This window comes from Taeniopygia guttata, chromosome 1 (assembly GCF_048771995.1).
Source record: "Taeniopygia guttata chromosome 1, bTaeGut7.mat, whole genome shotgun sequence".
NCBI classification, from domain to species: domain Eukaryota; kingdom Metazoa; phylum Chordata; class Aves; order Passeriformes; family Estrildidae; genus Taeniopygia; species Taeniopygia guttata.
This window is the reverse complement of record NC_133024.1, coordinates 28,137,103-28,143,610: the sequence shown is the minus strand read 5'-3', so window position 1 is coordinate 28,143,610 and position 6,508 is coordinate 28,137,103.

The window sequence follows — 6,508 nt, the reverse complement described above, 5'->3', positions numbered from 1 at the left end:
TCCCTCCTCTACTGCATTAATTTTTACCAAAAAATGGCTTTACTATCTGCTGAATCATTAACCATCGCACTTGTCAAGAAATGCATCCCTGATGCAGGCAGAGTATGGCCATAAAAAGATAGTTTAAATGCTCCACAAGGATAGAAATGTTTATAGTGCACCTTAAGTATCTCTTTGTGGGTGTGTGAGTTACAGCAATGCGGTCATTGTTGAGGGCACGGTTCCCTGTGCCGGGTGAGAGGGAATAAAAAGTGGGGGTCATTTGGGGAAAAAAAACACCCACACCTTCAGAGCTCTTCTCATCTTGTATAAATCACATGGTAGGCAGAGGTGAGTTGAGAGGGGGACTGGGAGGAGTGCAGTCAGTGTGCATTTCAATAAGAAATATTAAGCTGTTTGGCCAAGAGTTTCCAGTGCATCACGAATTTCCTCCTGTCTGGCTCCTTCAGAAACCCACAATGATTCTCCATGAAAGAAAAATAGGCAACAAATTGTTGGGAGGCTGATACATTCTATGCAGGTAGCATGGTTCTAGGATGTTAAAATCGTAGAGCCATCAGGGCAAGTTTGCACTCCAGTACGTGATTGCCAGCAAGAGATTTGTTCTTCAGCTGGATCAGTTTAGCACATATTAAAGGCAGTTGACTTGTGCTTTGCCAGACTTCTGTAAGAGCAGCATCTTGAAATAAGTGTAACATCTTGAAATCTTCATCTGGGTGAAGTCTATGTTTGTTAAGGTTTTACTTGCCAGTATCAACAACTCTCTTTTCTTGCTTTGACTCTAGTTCTTGTCACACAGCTGCTGTGGCTGAGTCATGGGGAAGGCTCTTTTGGGGTACAATCCTGCTCCAAACACAATTTCAGAGCTAGAAAACATAACCCGTGGCTGCCTTGAGGGGTTGGATCATTGTCTCCCAAGCTCATTTGTACAGCTGTATGGATTGTCATTACTCCTCCTCAGGATCATTCTCTTCAGTGTTTGGTCTCCTCACTGAGGCTACTGACAGAAGGAGAGAACAGTGTGGACAGCAATGGTCAGTGTGAAAAACAACTTCTAACATTAATGATCATGCCATGAAGATTAGGTGGACATCACTTAAAACTAATTCCAGGCATAAGGGGCAAAACAGGTCTGAGTGCTGGGCCAGAGAAGTAAACATGTGCCCTGAGAGGAGAAGGCACCCAAACCCTCAGTCCTGCTCTTGTAGGGCACATTTTCATTTATGTGCTCTGACCATTTTAGCTTTGAGATGTCACAGTCTCCTTTGCCTCAAAAATCTGAAGCTGAGCAGAGAAACTTCTCCGATCATCTTCCACTGGTAACTGAGCATGGGCACAGTCAATGAGCTCTCCTAGGAAAGTGCCTCACATCCAGTGGCTCAGGGCATTGTTGGAAGCTACCCTGGGTCCTCAATAAACAAAATAGTAAGGAGTGTTTCCTATGCTCAAGTCAGGTAAAATGGGACCAAGACACATTTTACACAACAGGCATTTCTTCAGGGAAGCAGGAAAGTCTATCAGTCTGTCTTCTCTGAGCCAGCAATATTTAGGCGTCTCCAAACAGCAAGATGAAAGGAGAGGCAGGGCAGGTAAAGTTGCTTGAGAACTGTGAAGGCAGGTTACAGGGCAGTATTGACAAGGGCACCATCTCCTCCCTGCTTTTCCCTCCCTGTTTATGTATTTAGGCCTGATTCACCATAGCCTCACACCTCCTATCTTCACTTACACCAGTGCAGGGTGCATTCAAATCAGGTTCAAACGTAACCCTGCTGATTTGTAGTGTTTTATTACTCTCTTCCCCACCCCCTTGCCGGCTCCTTCCATCTCAGTTTTATCTCTCTATCGATCTGTTTCTCTCACACTCTCTGACACGCTTGCTGCCTTTCATTATTAGTTAGATAAAGCCTGGCAGCCTGAGCATCCTAGCTACATTGATGCTCTCTCTGTCTCCTTCTCCACTTTGGCCCCGGTTCCTATGTGCTGTGTGCTGGCTCCCCATGTTTTTGTCTGCTCCTTTTTTATCCTGCATCAACGGCAAAGACCAGAAGGTGTTTTGAATGACTCAGATCCTGTGCTGCCCAAATGAGAAGGACGAGTGCAAAAGTCATGGGTAACATCTCCACAACCTAGCAAAACTTTGGCCTCATCCCTAGATTGGAATGCTTGGTGTTGAAATCAAATCCCAGCCTCCTGGAGCCAGTAACTTCTGTGCTTTTGCTTTCCTCACAAAGCAGACACCTATCTTTATGGTCCCAGGAAACTGTGAAATGTGATTTTCATGTAACCAAAAGAGCCGAAAGTAGGAGGCGAAGAGTGCAGATGAAAGCAAGTCTGTACAACATTTCATAATTTTAAGATAAATCTTGTGACACGGAGACGTTCTGTGTTGTTATTTCCGAATGTTTGGGATTTCTGATCCTAGCTGTAACCACCCCCTGGCATCATCCCTCTCTTCTGATCTCGCTCTGATCTTTACAGAAAGAAATCTCCATTCTCTTTGTGCTATAGATCCACTTTCTTTCCTCTGTGCTAACTGTCCCACTTTAAAGCTGTAGAGCTGTATGGGCTCATTCTAGGTTGTTCCTTTCTTCACCACCACAGAATTCAAATAACTTGTCAAAACGCTGAAGACATTTTTTTCACCAGTCCCTCTCCAAACATAGCAGAGTCACATCTCATGAGACGATTTTTCACAACTGTGTGTAACACGGACTCTGAGACAAACTGTAAGGACAAGGGAGGCTGGCAGGACTCTCTTGGATACCAACATGATACAGAAGCCTTTTAACCCTTCAGTTTGTACTGGGCTAATGCACACAGGGAGTACACTTAAAAATCAGCCCAATATCAGCTGCTTGAGGGTAACTGCATGATAATTCTTCCTCTGATCTGCTCTCACAGCCCTCAGGATTCTGCAGACCAAGAGCTGTCTTCCAGACAGGCCTCGGGTTGTGATTCAAAGACTCCAGAAGAAAGAGGATCTTGCACTTCACTAGGTAGTTTGTTTCTGTGATTAATCACTCTCCAGTGACTGGCTCTTGTTATTCTCTGCCAGAATATTTGGTAGAATTTTCTCCAGGAAAGGAGTGATACTGCAAGCAAGTCATGTCTCATTCTGCTTTTTGATATATTAAACAGGTTGACCTCTTTAAATTACTGAGATCTCCAGCCTTCAGATCACCTTTGATTCAAAGTTATTTTTAAAATATGGAGCATAAAGCACTGTACAGTTTTCCAATATGAGACTTACTCAGACACAGAGAGAAGTTTAATCGTCTCCTCACTTGCCATCCTTACTTCTGTCCTTACACAGACAGAAATCACTTCAGACTCATTGCTGCAGCCTGGACCACTGATTCTGTGTTCAGTTTTCTGCCTGTTACAGTCCCCACATCTTTTTCAGAGCACCTCTTTTCAGGACTGGAAGTTGTTCCCTGCAGACATGGACACTTTTTTTCCTGTTCGTGGCTGTACAATTTGCTCTCAACAGCCTTAAAAGAAGTTTTATGAGAATGACCACCTTACTGAAAGGGGCAGGTCATTCTGTCCTGGTCCTATCCTCATTATTTTAAACACTCTAACAATATTTGTGCCCTCAGTAAATTGTGTCAGCATGAACTATATCTGCTCACCAAGCACTGAATAAAATGGTGAGTCATACCTGACCCAGGACTCATTCCTGGGCATCCACATAAGAAACACTGCCACTCAATGGTGGGCTTCCAGGGATGACCTCCTTTGTGTTTACAGGGCGTTAAATGGAGTTAACCAGCTCACTTAACCTCCTGCTCTGTTAATGTTGCGTAACGCTTTTTTTTCTTATCAGCATGCTTTGGGAAATTAACACTTCCAGAAGCCTGGATAGATCTAAGCCATCACCTTTCCCAAACAAACCTGTAGTCACATCAAAGACTGACAAGAACAAAACAAGTTTATGCAGCAAGATTGGTTTCCTCCAAACCAGGCTGATTGGCATTAACTGGAGAATCTCATATGAGCTCTTTGTTGCTTTGCCTAGAATTTTTCAGGTCTTCTGTTTGCTCTTTACAAATATTCACAGGGCACAGTTCTCTTCCAGTCTTCTGGGATGTCTCTGATATTCCAAAGCTTATTAACCCCTTGTTTGGTGAGCAGTAGGGCAGAGGAAACTGGGTTATCTGTGGATTTTTTTCCTTTATGTTCTGTACTTTCCACCACCATACCTTCAGCTGAGGTCTCTTGATGGCACCCCTTCCATGGCTTGCCACATCTGTGAGGGGCAATTTCTTCTACAGTCCACATCACTGGGCTCCCCCACCACTCTCTAACATTACATAGCTTTTTTACATAGCTCACAGCTCTTTGTTACATTTCTAAGATAACACAGCTTTCCCAACATTTTCTGCTTGATTCTTTTGGCCTGCTGGATGGACTGCTCTGACCTGTGGGGCTTTGCCCAGCAGCATGGCTATAGGCTCTGTTCCAGCACAGGCACTGGAAGCATCTCTTTCCTCTGTCAGGCTGCTGGTTTTCATACAATTTGTTAGAGCTTTATTTACCTTTTAGAATCTGGTCATTTTGTCAAATCCATGGCAACTAACAGACAGACAGACAGACAGACAGACAGGATTCTGCAGGTAGCACGACAACAACATGGGTCTCTCTTTCCTTAGGAAACAACAGTAAAACCAGCAGCAGTAGCCTGCCTGGGTTCAGGACTCCTGGGTGTAAATGATGTGTACGTGATCATTGCTAGACAAAAATAACAGCTAGTAACACCTGATTCTATCTCTTCCCTCAAATTTCCATGGAATTTTACATTAGCTTTCCTTTGAAAAGGAAACCAAACAAGCCATTCCATTTATATCATGTAAGAGTGAGGTACAAGTGACATCAGCCCTTGACCTCTCTGTTCCCATCACCTCAACAGCTTTCCTGACTCCCCCCACCACATCTACCAAGGTTCTCTTGGTCCCTACAAAATCCTGCTCTTTGTCCTCTCTCATATTTCTGACTCCTTTTGCTGCCTTCTGTAGTTTTACTCTTCAGGGGGATTTTCAGTGTTTGCGTCATTTGGATTTTCACCCTTTAGCTGACCTTTCCCTGGTTGAAATTTCTCCTCTGTTTTGTGCTTCCCAATTATACTAAACACATTCGTCAGGATTTGAAAAGGTCAGAGAGAGCCTGTGTGCCTGATGTAGCCCCTTCCAGAGCTTTCTACCCTCTGCTACTTCCAGGTGAGGAAGCAGGGAAAGAAGCACAGAGAACGAGACAAGCTGAATGCTGACTTGTGCTGCTCCACCATGTCTGCACAGGGAGTTTCTTGGGATGAGAGAGTGAGGGATCACTGAGCAAGGTTTGTGCAGATGATTTGTACAAGTCCTGTGAGAGCTAGAGATGAGAAGGCTGGAGTGTGACAGGAGCCTGGATAATCTCTGACATAAAGCCCCATGTACATGAAAGGGACAAAAGCCAGGGGGGTTGGCGTGTGCATGCCTGGTGACACACAGTGCTGCAGCATCCGACACAAACCTCGGCAGTGACATCGCTGCCCGCAGTGCCCTCCTCCCACACCACGACCTCCCGGTGACAGTAAGCCTTGACACAACCCCATCCCCGTGCTGATCCTCCAAACATACAATGACATCACTCCCAAACACGTGAAAAACCTGTTGATTCTCCTAAACATGCTCACAAATTCACACACAAGACTCAAATATCCTGGCATGGGAAAGCTCAGAGCAGCCTGGTTCATTGGCACAGGAGCTCGCAGGAAGCCTAGTGAAGAACAAGCTCAGACCCTTCAGATCTGTCCAAAGTTGGCACAACCTGTTCTGGCCATCCTGCCGTGCTCAGGCTCGGTACTTTGTGTCCATTTGTCACCTGCTTCCATCCCTCATGCAGTGGCACGTTGCTTTACAGCTCAGTGCTGTCTCTACTATTTCTTTCTGGTATTTTTTTTTTTCCCAGGGTCAGTCACAGTCTCTCCTCATCGCTTTATGATGAAAAGTTTGATTGTTTTTGAGGATCTGAGGAAATTACTGTCTTGCTTCCTCATATTTCAGGCCCTGGAGTGGGAACTGTCTCTCTGTCATTGACTTTCTTCTCTCACCCGTTGGTTGCTCAGCTGCTCCCTTCTGATTCGGTCTGTGCTTTCTGTTTGGCTCTTGATGGTGGAGGGAGATGTTCCCTGTGAAATACTCGGCCCCTCAAAGGCACATCAGCTTCTTTCTTTAATTTTGCTGTCACATCCCTACCATTTCCAGACGCATCCCATCGATCCCTGGCAGAAACGCACTCGGGGACACGCTCAATAGACCTGGGTGATCCCTCAACGGGTAAAACACACCTTGGAAGGATCCCACTCATCCCCCCCTCTTCTCCAGCGCTCCTACCTCACCCATGTGTCCCAGGGGCTCTGCTCGTGAGGCTCGACCGAACCCCGCCGCCTGCCCCGCCGGGGCTGCGCCTCGCCGGGGCCACCCGTCCCTCTGCCGCCCCCCCCGCCCGGTACCGCGGCCGCCACGGG